The 15,806-nt window shown below is 33.1% G+C and overlaps 2 long non-coding RNA genes across 18 annotated transcripts in view; one reads left to right on the forward strand and one right to left on the reverse strand.

Annotated features, from left to right (window-relative positions):
* LOC106560027 overlaps positions 1 to 15,806 on the reverse strand; it is a 141,660-nt gene that overhangs the window by 73,115 nt on the left and 52,739 nt on the right. For 12 of the 16 annotated variants that reach the window (XR_005374125.1, XR_005374123.1, XR_005374124.1 and 9 more), the window contains exon 5: positions 13,919 to 14,023. The exons of the other annotated variants lie outside the window; for them this stretch is intronic. This is a non-coding gene — a long non-coding RNA (uncharacterized LOC106560027). The remainder of the gene's footprint in view (positions 1 to 13,918; positions 14,024 to 15,806) is intronic. 16 annotated transcript variants of the gene reach the window in all.
* Positions 1 to 15,806, forward strand: part of LOC111091158 — a 37,009-nt gene that overhangs the window by 19,663 nt on the left and 1,540 nt on the right. For both annotated transcript variants that reach the window (XR_005374136.1, XR_005374137.1), the window contains 2 exons: positions 168 to 269; positions 6,809 to 6,901. This is a non-coding gene — a long non-coding RNA (uncharacterized LOC111091158). The remainder of the gene's footprint in view (positions 1 to 167; positions 270 to 6,808; positions 6,902 to 15,806) is intronic.

The raw sequence follows: 15,806 nt of genomic DNA on the forward strand, positions 1-15,806 counted from the left end.
TCAGAGAAAAAATACATAAAATTCATTTTTATATCCCATTCACCTAATACAGCACTTGGGACATAGTAGAAGCTCCAAATATGTTACTAAATTAACTAACTGTATTTGCCTTTCAGATCATAAAAATGATGTAAAGTAAATCTTTCTCTTTCCTTCCACTTCTTCAGTGTCAACATTTAGGTCTAGGTTTTTTGGGTGATACAAAATGATGGCCACTTAGAGCTGGGTGAAAAGGAAAAACAATCAAGAAGAGTTTGAACAGCACTTAGGTAAGGTCATCCAGTCCAATGATTTATATTATCAAGGAGAGTGGTGAACAAGGGACAGCCTCAGGAAAAATCTACATGAATATATGCACATAATCCATTGGAACTTTCTTTTCTTCTTCTTCTGTTCTTAACACACTTTTTTTTTTAGTTTATTTTTATTTATTTATTTATTTATTTATTTATTTATTTATTTATTTATTGGAGTTCAATTTGCCAACATATAGCAAAACACCCAGTGCTCATCCCATCAAGTGCTCCCATCAGTGTTGGTCACCCAGTCACCACCACCACCACCCCCTCACCCCCCTCACCCCCCCCCACCTCCCTTTCCACCGCTCCTTGTTCATTTCCCAGTTAGGAATCTCTCATGTTCTGTCTCCCTCTCTGATATTTCCCACTCATTTTCTCTCCTTTCCCCTTTATTCCCTTTCACTATTTTTTATATTCCCCAAATGAATGAGACCATATATAATGTTTGTCCTTCTCCAATTGACTTATTTCACTCAGCATAATACCCTCCAGTTCCACCCACGAAGCAAATGGTGGGTATTTGTTGTTTCTAATGGCTGAGTAATATTCCATTGTATACATAAACCACATCTTCTTTATCCATTCATCTTTCGATGGAGAGGCTCCTTCCACAATTCGGCTATTGTGGCCATTGCTGCTAGAAACATCGGGTGCAGGTGTCCCGGCATTTCATTGCATCTGTATCTTTGGGGTAAATCCCCAGCAGTGCAATTGCTGGGTCGTAGGGCAGATCTATTTTTAACTCTTTGAGGAACCTCCACACAGTTTTCCAGAGTGGCTGCACTTAACACACTTTTTAGTGTTAAGTGTTAACACACTAAATCAATCAAGTGTTAAGAACACACTAAAAAGTGCTTTTTTTTTGTTTTGTTTTAAAAATAGTGTTGCTTATTACAAAGCATTTATAACATGAAGGGGCAAAAGAATGAAAACTGTCCCATATTACATCACTAACTATAAATTACTATCAATTCCAGACATCATTTTTCTATACACAAATACAGATAGAACATTCAATTAAATTTACTTCAATTTCACCCAAGTAAAAAAGAAAAGTAAAATAAAAGGAAACTAAAGAAATTGTAGAACAGTTAAACATTGCCTTACAAAAGTTATTACATCCCTAAAGCTTTCTCTAATATGAAAACATTATGAAAAACATTAACTGTTGAAATAGTTTTTCATCAATAATTTCAATTTTAGGCAGTATTATTGACTCTGCTATGAAAGTCAAGGCTATTAGCATCTGATTCTCTTCCCGCTTTTACTCCATGAATTCCTTTATGTTTGCTATTTTGCTTATTATCAATTACATCATTATTTTTGTACCATCATTGTTTCCAACATGAAACAATGTTCTCTATTTCCTACATTTATTCATATTAAGAGAATACACCTGGTCTTTATATCCTATTTAAAATGGTCACTTGGTGTGAGTGGAATATTTGTTCATTCTCAAGTTGACATACGCTACTCTTCTTATATTATCTCTGATACTCAAAGTTCTAGAGAAATGTGAGGCCAACCTGATTTCTTTTCTTCTAGTCCCTGAATTTTTTTCTATCTGACTTTATCTTAATTCATTTTAAAAAATATCATTATTTTAATTAGGCGATGTTTCAGTAGCAATTGTTACAGTTTTCAAGAACATATGTTCTTTAATATGCAGATCCTTTCTCCACTTCAGGGAAAGTTTATCTCATTGTATCTTTTAATATGTTTTTCTATTCCGTTTGTTTATTTCTCTACATTAGAAGACAATTCATGTTTTTGTTTGATTAATTTTGACTTTCTTTTGGTTGTCTTTGTCACCTGTATCCACTGGAATTAACTATAGCTTTATTTTCTGTCAGTAATTGGATTCTTCAGAAGATACATCAATTCTTTTAATTTATACTTTAATCTTTAATTCTGCTCCTTTTTCATCATGTTCTTATTGCTCTTACTGATGTTTCTATTGTTGCCTTATGTCTAGCTTCTCTTTTTATTCTTTCTTATCTCATTTTTTTCTCATCTTCTCTTTGTAAATTTTTTATTAGATTGAAATTATTAGTTTATTGATCTATACTTCCAAAATTATGAAGAATTTTTCCTCTATTTACCTGAGTTTTATTTTTCATTTGGCCAGGAAATGGTCTAGGATAATGGTCATGTGTTTGGACTCTAGAACCAAACTGCCTTGATCAAATCCTGGCTCTTTTACTTACGGTTTGACTTTAGCCTAGTGATTGAATCTCTCAGTTATCTGGTTTGCTCCTCTGCAAAATGGGGATGATAGTAACTGTATGTGCTTCAATATAATTTTGTAAAGATGAAATGGGTAGTATAGGTATATAGCCTACTACCTGGGTAAAGGTAAAACCACCATACAGAATATCATTCCACTAATACTTATTCAACTGGATAAAGTATAACTGCTCCCAAAACAGTGACCCCTAGAAAATAAACAAAAACAGACCGTTTAAGAGCAAAAACATCAAAAACACAAAACTCAAGATCAAAGAACAAAATATAGGATTCTAGAGTAGTAAATCACAGCATATCAACATTCTTGCTTCTGTTCTTTCCCCTTAGAAGGCAAACTGGTATCCTACAATTCCAAATCCTAAGAACTTTTGCTAATAGTCCCAAATCTTTTTATTATTATTATTATTTTTTAATTTACTCATAAGAGATACACAGAGAGAGGCATAGGCATAGGCGGAGGGAGAAGCAGGCTCTCCAGGGAGAGCCTCATGTGGGATTCTACCCTAGGACCCTGGGATCATGCCCTGAGCCAAAGGCAAAATGTTCAACCACTGAGCCACTCAGTTACCTCTAGTCTCAAATCCTTTAGCAGGGACTTTTCAACCTTTCCTATGACAGAAGAGACGTGACATGGGCTAAAAAAGAGACAGGTGAAACAGGTATAGCAGAAAATACATTGTGTCTTCCTCTTCTTGTTAATGGCTTTGCCACATTTTCTGGCATCCCTTGTAGGATGCACAGCTGTGAGACTGAGTACCATCCAAGGGAGCATGAGTGGAACTGACTTGGATTATTCTAGTCCAGGCTCTTAGAAACCTCCCTTGTTTCCATGCCAGGCTATAGAGAGGGGGAGGCAATCACGAGAAAAAATTCAACAAACTACAGGTTGAAGTTGGGAAAGCTTCTTCTAGACCAAGTTTCAGAAAGATTACATAGATTAGGGGCCATCTCTGTAACATCTTTATTCAGTATGGTAAAATGAAGGGAAAAAACAACTTAAAAAAGACATATTTTACTGTATTTGAGCAATTTACAATTTTTACAATTTTCAAATGTTTATCATGTTAGGCTACATTAACTACAATTCATGAGCAATGAAAAAAGAAAGAAAGAGTTATCTCAGCCTCAGTGAATGCGATGAAGTTTCTTTTTTCTTTCTTTCTTTCTTTCTTTCTTTCTTTCTTTCTTTCTTTCTTTCTTTTTTTTTTTTTTTTTTTTTTTTTTTTTTCAGTGAAGTTTCCAGGGCTACATGCTGTTTTGGGAATTGATATGAAGCCTGGGGCTAAATACTCCATGTAGCAGACCCCTCTCCCCTCTGTGTCCAACCCTCATATGTGGCATTCACAGAACATCAGGAGTGAGGGAGGAACTCCTGTATTCTATTAAAAACTGCACCCCACTTCAGATAAACTCTCTCCACCCCTATCATCTTCTTAGATTACTGAAAATTTAGAAGAAACCTAGTTCTACCCAGATGAAAGACCAAAAATCTGAGAAAGAAAAGAGCCTGGATGTTTAAGAAATGGAAAGAGTTGGCAGGAAAGTTGTGCCCAAGTTAGAAATGACATAGGAAAATTTGGGGTATGCTGATCCTATATGGTCTTGCAGATTTAATTTTAGGTATTTTTAAAGACCTTATTTACATTTTATGCAGAGAACTATGGGAAACACTGAAGGACCTCAAGAAGATGGCAACAAGATGTAATTTATATCAATGAAAAATTACATTTCAGGGGTAGACAAACTTATAAGTAGCAAAGTCAGGAAATCATTACACATGATAATAAAAACATCACCCATTCTTAGAAAATGACCTTCAGTTTAATAACTATAGTAACTAGGGAAGACCAGAACCAGTTTTAAACCTGACATCAATAACATTTCACTTCAGTGAACATGCCTCTAAAATCCATCCAACTAGTCACAGTTCCACAAAGACTCACTCTAATAAACACACTTCTAAGACTGATATCAACTGCCTGCCACCTCTATAAGCAACGCAACCCCATGATTAAACTCATTAATATTGTGCAGTGATAAAAGATAGAGTGCTTGGAGAGACCTGAATAATCCATCAAGTAGCTATGGTCTTTCAAACGGCTATTTATATATATAAATATAACATTCCTATTGTACCATGGATTGTTTTAACCAAAAACAATAAATCTACTCACATGTAAATGATAATGGTTTGAAATTGTTACAGCAAAAAAATCTATAATGGAGAATATGAACCAAGTGAGCTGGAAAGTAGGTGTAGGCAGAGGTCAGCATAAGTAGGATTGGGCCCTAATTGCTTAAAAGTAGTGAAGTATCAAAGAAAAAAAAAGTGGTAAAGTATCTATAACCTAGAAGTGGGGAATATTTATCATTTAGAATCTCTGAAGGTTAGTGGGATTAAACAAAAAAAAAAGTAAGTTTTCATACTAAGTAAAACACATACCTAATGACTAGCAAAAGAATAAGGTACATGCTTAAGACAATTTCCGTATTTCATCTTTATTCACAAAAAAGGACATTATTTGTTAGCAAGTGTGTAAGACCTCTTCAGTTTTGTTCACTACTCCCTTGGATATCATCCATCTCAAAAACTGTTTACAGCACAGTGACTAACCATAGTAGGTACTCAGTAGGTACATGTTGAATGAACAGATTAGTAGATAATTGAATTGAATTTTGAAATTAATACCTTTGAGTACACTCTTTGAAAACCAATATTCTAGAAATCATTCTTAGGGTTTTTGAACACAAATCTCTAAGAGATGCATAGTTTCCTATGTAAACACTGAACAATAATATATGTGCTTTTTGGGTAGTAACTATATTGTATTTCCTCCATTTGAATTATCTTTCATCTTAAATAATCTTTTTTGCAGCACCGTATTTCACTTTCTTCTCAAAACATTATTTTTCTTTGTCTTGTAGGACACCATCTTTGCCATTTTTTTTCTCTTTCACATGTTTTCCTTTTCTATATCCTCTGCTCATCTCTAAGTATTAATGAGTCCTAGGGATTTGGGCTGTCTATTCTTTTATATCTATTGTTTTATATCTGTAAGATCTCTAGGTGATCTTACCAAGTTTCATGGTTTTATAAATAATTTCTTGACCAATTATTTCAAAATGTAGATGTCCAGCTTTTACCTTTACTGTAGACTCCAGGATCATGTAATCAAGTGACAAGTACTTTAGCATATGAAGCCATTTAAACTTAACTTCATAAAAGCAGAACTCTTGATTTTCACCTCTGCTAATGGAAATGTATCATTCTTTTCATCCCCTAATATAATTTATTGCTAACTCCTCTTGGCTCTGTAATGAGCATATATCCATATGCCACCATTTGCAATGCTACCTCTCTAGTTCAAGACTCCATATATCAAACTCAGGTTACTTCAATATCTATGGAGGTGGTCTCCAACATTCAGGCTTATTTACTTTCCACTGATTTCAACACACCAGCAATAGTAATATTTTTCAAAAATAAATTATATTATTTCTCTCTATAAAATATATCTGAGATTTTTCATCACTAATCTAAAGTCCAAAGCATTTCATTGACCTATAAATTCCTACACGGTCGGCCCTGCTTATCTCTTTGACTTTTCTCTTCCTATTTTCTCATCTCCTACTATCCTCAGGATCAATGGCCTTTTTTCCCTGTGCCTTAGGGTCTTTGAAGTTTGTGTTTCCTAAACCTGTAAGCTTATCCTTGCACACATTTGCATGACTATCTCCTTAGGTCTCAGTACAAATGTCTACGACAAAGCTTCTCATCACCCTATGAAAAGAACTGTACCTGCAGTCATTTTATTACATACCTCTATTTTATTTTAAGGCAATTATAGCTATATGAAAATATTTGTTTCCATTATTTGTTTATTTCTCATTTGCCCTTCTCCAATAGAATGTAAGCACTATGATAGAAGAAAAATAACTCTCCTTCACTACTATATTTCTAGTTCTTAGCACCATGCCTGGCATGTAGTAATTATGTTAGTGTATTGAACAAACAAATTAATAAAATATATTTTATATGGAAAAGATCAAAATTATCAAAATAGGGGAAAATAACTATAATCTAACCATATTGCTGAGTGATTGATGCCTAAATATACCTATGACTAAACAGATTAGTAGATAAAGGCACAGTGCTGAAATATTTTTACATATCTTGACATTTTATTTCTCCTGTGTTGTCTGACCTATTGTTCCTTAAAAAATATTGATGTGTTATTTATATTTTGCTAACATATTTTTAGTATTAACTACAAGCCACTACAAAATCTTCTATGATCTAAGGCAGAGGAAAAAGAATTAACGATGTGACTGACAACCTGAAGAAAATGGAAGAGGTATAGTTATCAATCAAATGACTTTCTTTCATCTATTATTGACTTTTTAAAAAACTTTTTTTAAGAGATTATTTATTTATTCGTGAGAGACAGAGAGAGAGAGAGAGAGAGAGAGAGAAAGGCAGAGGCACAGGCAGAGGGAGAAGCAGGCTCCATGCAGGGAGCCTGATGTGGGACTCAATCCCGGGTCTCCAGGATCACACCCCAGGCCAAAGGTGGTGTTAAACCGCTGAGCAACCTGGGGCTGCCATTTAAAAAACCCTTTAATGTCTGTGATTGAAATTGATGCCAGATTAAAACGCACTATCTTAACTTTAAGATGTTTAATGTAATTATAACGGTAACCAAAAAGAAAACATCTATAGAATATACACAAAAGAAATAAGAACCAAAACATGTCACTAAAAATAGTCAATAAAAGAAAAGAAAAAGAAGCAAAACAAGCCCTACAGAAAACAACAAAACGGCAATTGTAATTCATTCTTTATCAATAATTACTTTAAATGGAATGGATTAAATACCCCAATTAAGAGATATGGAGTGAATGAGTAGATTAAAAAAATAAGATACAACAATACACTGCTACGAGAGACTCACTCATATGTCTTTAAAAAAACATAGAAGCTGAAAGTGAAAGGACAGAACAGGAATGGTCATGTTCATATGACACAAAATAGACTTTATAATAGAAATTGTCCCCAGACACAAAAAAGGCAGTATATAATGATAAAATGGTCAATTCTCCAGGAAGATATAGTAATAATAAATATATACACACTTAACATAAAAATACTCAAACACATAAAGCAAACATTGACAGAACTGAAAGGAAGTGACATAAAAATAATAGAATACTTCAATACTCTACTTTCAGATATGGATAGAAAAACCAGAATAATCAATAAGGAAATAGGAGATTTGAATCAAACCTGACGTATATGCATGTATTTCTAAAGTGCGCATGGAACATGCCCTAAGATACACATATGTTAAGCCACAATATAAGCCTTAACAAATTCAAGAAAATTGAAATCATCCAAAGTATTTTCCCTGAACACAACAGAATGAAACTAAAAATTAATAGCAGGAAGAAATTAAGAAAATTCATAAATACATAGAAATTAAAACACTTCACACTTCAATAACATATGGGTCAAAAATATATAAGGGCAATTAGAAAGATATGCAGACAAATGTAAATGAAATTACAGCATCTCAAACCCTAAAATGCAGCTAAAATGGTACAGAGAAGTTTATGGTAATAAACACATATATAAAAAAGAACAAAGTTCTCACATCATCAACCTAGCAAAACACCTCAGGGAACTAGAAAAGGAACAAACAAACAAAAGTTACCAGAAGGAAGGAAATAATAAAAGATTAGAGTAGATATAAATGAAATATATAAAAATAATAGAAAACATAATAAAGTTGTTGGCTTTTTGAAAAGATCAACAAAATTGATAAATACTTAGACTAAGAAAATAAGAGAGAATGCTCAAGTAGCTACAATTCAAACTGAAAGAGGGGACATTACAGCTTATACTCCAGGAATGAAAAGGATGATAAGAAACTATAATGACAATTACTCCAATAATTAGGTAATTGAGAAACAAAATACATAAATTCTTAGAAACATAAAACCTACCAAGACTGAATCATAAAGAATTTTTAAAAACCTAAAGAGACATATAACCTAAAAGGAGATTGAAATAATCAGAAACCTCCCCTTGCCCCAAATAAAAAAACCCAAGACCAGATGATTTTGCTGGAAAATTTCACCCAACATTTAAAGAATTAAGAACAATCTGCCTTAAACATATTTTTTTAAATTTAGTAGAAGGAAACACTTCCAAACTCATTTCTTTTTTTTTTTTTTCACAATGATCAAGTGAATTTATTCCAGAGATACAAAGATTACACAGTATCCACAAATCGACATGATACACCATATTAATAAAATGAAGGAAAACAAAATGGATTAAAATCATATGATCATCTCAATAGAAACAAAAAAACATTTGACCATATTTAGCATACATTTTATAATAAAAACTGTCAACCAAGTGGGTACAGAGTGAATGTACTCAACAAAATAAAGGCCACAAACCTGCAGCTAGCATACTGAATGTATGTTAGTAAATTGAACACCAATTAAAAAAAAAAAAAAGTTTCAAACTCATTTCTTAAGGCCAAAATCACTGAATAAGATATCAAAGATACAAGAAAAGATCATTATAGGCCAATATCTCTTTTGAATCTTGTTGCAAAACATCAACAAAATGCAAGCCAAACAATTTCAAAAGCACATTGAAAGGATTATATACCATGACCAGGATTTTTTTTTTTTTTAAGATTTTATTTATTTATTCATGATAGTCACAGAGAGAGAGAGAGAGGGGAAGAGACACAGACAGAGAGAGAAGCAGGCTCCATGCATCGGAAGCCCGATGTGGGATTCGATCCCGGGTCTCCAGGATCGCGCCCTGGGCCAAAGGCAGGCGCCAAACCGCTGCGCCACCCAGGGATCCCTGACCAGGATATTTATAGCAATAAAGGACGGTTCAACATACCAAATCAATCCAATACACCATGTTAACAGAATGAAGGACAAGAAACACATAATGATCTCAACTGACAAAGAAAAAGCATTTGACAAAATTTAACATCTTTTCATAATAAAGACACTCTTACCCTCAGGAATAGAAGAAATATATACTTCAAAATAATAATCTCCACTAACAAAAAAGGCTACAACTAACATGAAAATTTTCCATCTAAAATCAAGATCAAAGCAAAGATGCCCACTCTTGCCACTACTATTCAATATAGTACTAGATGTCCTAGCTGAAACAAATAAGTGACAGATAGATAGATAGATAGATAGATAGATAGATAGATGGAATAGAAGCAATCAAATTGGAAATGAAGGAGAAAAATTATCTATGTTCATAATTGACATGATCTTACATGTAAAGAAGTTAAAGATTCCCCCTAAAATGTTGAAGCTAATAAATGATTTTAGCAAATTGCAGAATCCAAAATCAACATACAAAAACCTACTGTGTTTCTGTGCACTAACATTGAGGATCTGAAAAGGACAATTCCACTTCCCATATTATGAAAAGTATAAAATACTTTGGAATAAATTTAACTAAGAAGGTGAAAGACTTATATGCTGAAAATTATAAAATATTGCTAAAAGAAATCAAATAAATGGAAATAAATATCATGTTCATGGACAGAACGACTTAATATTGTTAAAATGTCCATATTACCCAAAGCAATCCACAGACTTGATGCAATTCCAATCAAAACCCCAGTGGCATTCTTTGCATAAACAGTAAAAAGAAGTCCTAAAATTTATACAGAATCTCAAGGGATTATTAATATTCAAAACAACCTTGAAAAAAGAGAACAAAATTGGAGGTCTCACACTTTCTGATTTCAAAAAATAATACCAGCAATATTAATTAAGATAATGTGGTTCTGGCACAGAAACAAAATAGAGAGCTGAGAAATAAACTCTTAAGTATATGGGTAACTGATCTTTGACAAGGGTACCAAGACTACATAATGGGAAAATGACAGTCTTCTTTTCAACATACAAGCTTAGGAAAACTGGACATCCACATGCAAAAGAATGAATTTGTACCTTACACCATATGCAAAAAATAATTCAAAATGGATTAAAAACCTAAACATAAGATTTAAACCTATCAAAATCCTGTAAGAAAACATAGGGGACAATGTCAGGGCATTGGATTTGGCAATTACTTTTGGATGGCACCATAAGACAGGCACCAAAAGTAAAATTAGATAAATGGAACTACATTAAACTAAAAAAATTCTGTGCAGCAAAGGAAACTATCAATACAATGAAAAAGAAATCCACAGAATAAGAATCAGAGAAACTGTTTACAAACTTATATTTGCAAAAATCATATTATATTTGATATAGGAGTTAATATCCAGAATACGTAAGTAACTTGATATTTGATAAGGAGTTAATATCCAGAATATGTAAGTAACTTCAGCAACTCAATAACATCAAAACAAATAACCTGATTTTAAAATGGGCAAAAGTCATAAATAGATAATTCTCAAAAGAAGATATATAAATGGCCTGCAATCACACAAAAAGTTTTTAACATTACTAAACTTTCATAAAATGCAAATCAAAACCACAATGGGATATTACTTTACACCTGTTCAGATGGCCACTATCAAAAGAATAGAAAATAACAAGCATGCCAAGGATGCAGAAAAATTAGAACCCTTGTGCATTGTTGGTGTGAATATAAAATTGTGCAGACATAATAGACACATGAAAAAATGTTCAACATCCCTCATCATCAGGGAAATATAAATCAAAACCACAATGGGATACCACCTCTCACATCTGTCAGAATGGACAACTCAGGATAAGATGAACAACTCAGGAAACAACAGATGTTGGCAAGGATGTGGAGAAAGGGGAACCCTCTTACACTGTTGCTGGAAATGCAAGCTGATGCAGCCTTCTGGAAAACATTATGGAAGTTCCTCAAAAAGTTAAAAATAGAACTACCTTATGACCCAGAAAATTACACTAATAGGTATTTATCCAAAGGGTAGCAAAATACTGATCAAAGGGGCACATGCACCCCAATTTTTATAATAGCACTGTCAAAAATAGTTCAACTATGGGAGGATCCCAAATCTCTATTGACTGATCAATGGCTAAAGACTGATAAACCATGGAATATTACTCAGCCATCAAAAGAACCAAATCTTGCCATTTGCAACATGGCAAAGTATTATGCCAAGTGAAATAAGTTAGTCAGAGAGAGACAAATACTTTATTATTTCACTCATAAGTGGAATTTAAGAAACAAAACAGATGAACATATGGGAAGAGAGAGAAGGAAAAATAAAATAAGATAAAAAACAGAGAGTGAGGAAAACCATAAGAGACTCTTGACTATAGAAAACAAATTGAGGCTTACTGGAGGGGAGAAGAGTGGGGGGATGGGCTAAATGGATAATGGGCATTAAGAAGGGCACTTGTGATGAGCACAAGTGCTCAAATGTGCTGGGTGTAATATGTAAATGATAAATCACTTAATTCTACTCTTGAAACTAATACTACACTATATGTTAGCTAATTTGAATTTTAATAAAATCTTCTAAGAAAAAAAATAAAATGGTGTAGCCATTATGGGAGACAGTATAGAGGTTCTTCAAAAAATTTTAAAATATATATATATATAATTACTATATAATTCCTCAATCCTACTTCTTGATATATACAGAAAGGATTACACAGCAGGATCTTGAAAAGATATTTGCATACCAATGTTCAATGCAGGGTTATTCAGGATGGCTAAGAGGTTTAAGCAACTTAAGAGTCCATCAATAGATGAATGAATAAAGAAATATTCGTATATACATATAATTGTATATGCTACTCTCATGCTGTTTTCAAGGTTCTCTCATCTTTGTTTCCAACAGTTTGATTATAATGTGTCAAGTTGTTTTTTAGTTTTTTGGATGTGTAGGTTCCAATCTTTCAACAGTTTAAGATATTTTCCTTAATTATATCTTCAAATACTATTCCCCCCCCCCCCCCTTTTCTCTCACTCTACTTGAGACTCCTTGATCCTGGATCTTTTGGATATTGTTCTAGAGCTCCGTCAGGTTCTATTCACTTTTCCTCATTGTTTTTTCTTTCTGCCCCCCAGACTTGATAACTCCAATTGTCCTTATTTTCAAGATTGCTGATTCTTTCTTCTGCATTCTCAAACCTCCTGGTGAATTCCTTTAGTGATTTTTTTTTTTTTTTCCTCTAGAGAAATTTTTATTTCGGTCATTAAACCTTAAAGCTCCAGAATTTCTATTTGGATCTATTAGTACTATTTATTGATTCTTACTTTGTTAATACATTGCTTTCCTGGTTTCCTTTATTTCTTTATCCATGGTTTCTGTTAGCCTTCAGAATACATTTAATACATCTGATTTAAAGGTTTTGTCTAGTAAGTACAGTGTGTGTGCTTCTTCTGAAGCAGTTTCTGTCACTTTATTATTGTCATGTGAATGAGCCATACTTTCCTATTCCTTTTTATGCCTATGGTTCTTTCTTTGAAAACTGAATACTTTTGAATATTTTTATGTAGTAATTCTGGAAATTAAATTCTCCAAGAAGTCAACTTCTTCCCCAGAATTTGCTAATATTAATTATTTAGGGATTGTTTGATAAATTCAAAAACAATTATGCAAAGACTCCATTCCTTCTGCTTCATGGTCACTGAATTCTACATTCTATTTTCTTAGCAGTCAATACTCAACCTGACAAAGACTTCTTTAAATACCTGGAGTCAAAAAGAGAAAAAAACTAGCCGTCTAGATTTTTTTTTGGATCAGTTCTGAGCTGAGGCATCTCTTCAATGCTAATCCAGGCCACTTAGAACTCTGTCTTAGCCTTCATCTCTTGCTTTTGAAGATCCCACAAATTCTTCAAACATGTATGCCTAGCATCTTCTTAAGTCTATTCTGAGACTGCTTCAAGCCCTGAGCATGTACACTGAATTTCATATTGTCCAGTGAAAACAGATTCTTCTGAACTTTAATTTCTTCAAGAAACTTCTTCTTGACCTACATCTTTCCCAGGTGTTATAACTGTCTGCTGTTTGTCCCATTCACTGTATCTTGCCTCAGGTAGGCATAGTGTATGTCTTTAAATCTTTTGATGGTTGCTGCTACTACTCAGAAAGCCAGTCCAGCCTGATGGGGGGTTGGTGGGTAAATAGCAGAAAAATAAATGTTAGCCTCAGCCCTGGTCCCTAAGAAAACCACCAGTGCTATACAATGATGTTTGTGTCCTCCCAAAATTTATATGTTGAAACCTAATCCTTAATATGGTGGTTTCTAGAAGTGGCATATTTGGGAAATGATTAGATAATGAAGGTGTTAACTTTTATAAAAATAGGATTAGTGGTCTTATAAAAGAGGCCCCATAAAGTTCCCTTGTTCATTTACCATGTGAGGATGCAACAAGAAGACAGCAGTCTGTAACCCAGCAGAGAGTCCTCATCAGAACTTGACCATGCTGGCACATTGATCTCAGACTTCCAGTCTCTAAAACTGTGAGACATAAATTTCTATTGATTATAAGCCACCCTGTCTATGGTATTCTGTTACAGTAGGCCAAACTGACTATGACAACTGGATAGGTCAAAATATACAACCATAGTATTTTAAAAATAAGATCCCTATTAGCACCCAGCTCTATCAAGCTGCACCAGGTATGTGGGCTACCATCCCCATGGCTGCCATTCCTGCTATGCTGGGGGAGTTGCATATGGTAATTATATGAATGAAATGTTCCAATGCCTCTACCAAAGCTCAGCTGTCCTTTTCTTCATTACGTAGTCCTCTGGTTGTTATAAATATTGGATTAGATTAAGTTCCAGAGTTATGCAAAAGTTTAATCTGTCAGTATTGCCAGTCAATGATTGTTTCAGTGGAGGGACCTGTTATTTAACCACCTCACTCTGCCATTTCCTGAGGCCTCACTCCCTGTATGATTATCTCTTGATCTAAGGCTGTTCCTTATCTCTCTTCTTCTTAACATATGGAAAAGAGAGATTGTAACTGGCTTAATTTAATTCATCATCACAACTAGATAAAGCAATTTAAGATAATGGCCAATTCATAGATCAGTAGCATTTCCATATACTTTATAAATTAAGGTATCACCTAGGAATATTATTTACATATCCGCCCAGAGCAATTTCTTTGCATTGCTCTATTCAGTCTCATTTGACAATTGCAGAGTGGCCTGGAAATGTGTCTTTGATAACTGGTAAAGTTATAACTTTATTATTATGCTTTAATTTCCATTTCACAGAAATATTTACGTGTATTATGTATTGCCTGTTTTTTGAAAGCCACAAATGGATGAGGAAGAAATTATCTGATTGCATATACAATATTTAGTGAGGTATAGCATATCTAGATTGACTTCACCGTTCTAGAGTCATTTTTCTTTTCCTATATATTAAATTTTTTTCTAATGTATTGCATATTGCTTTCCAAAGTAGAGTTAAGCAATCATATTAAAATAAAAAAAATTGTGAAAAAAATGCAAGAAGGAATAAACAGTAATAAAGGATCATTTTAAAAAGTTCTCAAATTAATCCTTTCATTGGAGTTGTATATATGTTGAGCTTTGAACATACCTGTATGAGATCACATATCCACTTCCTCATGAATGTAGGGAAAGACAAACAAACAATGTTTCCAGAAAATGAAGTTGTTTATATACATCCTGAAAATCATGAGGCAATATATATCCAAAGTGGGAAAGTACTGGCAATTTTTACCTCACCACTGGAAATGACTGACATTTATGCAAGTGAGAACACTTAATCAATCAATGTCCAAATAATAAAATAACCCAAAATATGATAACTATATTCATATTTTATTGTTGTAGATGGTATATATATACAATAATTCATATAACATATATGTATACTTTAAAAATAATAAAAATAAATGTCTACTGTATAGCTTAAAAATACAGTAAAATTTATATAATGATATATAAAGCAGGGATATATAATGAAAGATGTGTATGAATAGATTTTTAATGTCTTTAAACTTGCAAGGAGGAAAATTTACATCTTTATTTTTACTAATCTCTAGCCAAAATTTCACATTTTCTTCAATTATGAACATAGAAAAAATTAAAATAAAGAAAATTAGTATTAGCAGTTCCTATAGTTTAGTCACCAATAAAAATTAAGTATATTTTCATAGTCATTTATAGTTGTTCCAAATATTTAAAAACATTAGTTGTATTCTTGACTTCTTCAAAATTACAGTAATTACTGGACTCTCTGTCAGAAGTCATATGATCATA

This window comes from Canis lupus, chromosome 19 (assembly GCF_011100685.1).
Source record: "Canis lupus familiaris isolate Mischka breed German Shepherd chromosome 19, alternate assembly UU_Cfam_GSD_1.0, whole genome shotgun sequence".
Classification (NCBI taxonomy): Eukaryota; Metazoa; Chordata; class Mammalia; order Carnivora; family Canidae; genus Canis; species Canis lupus.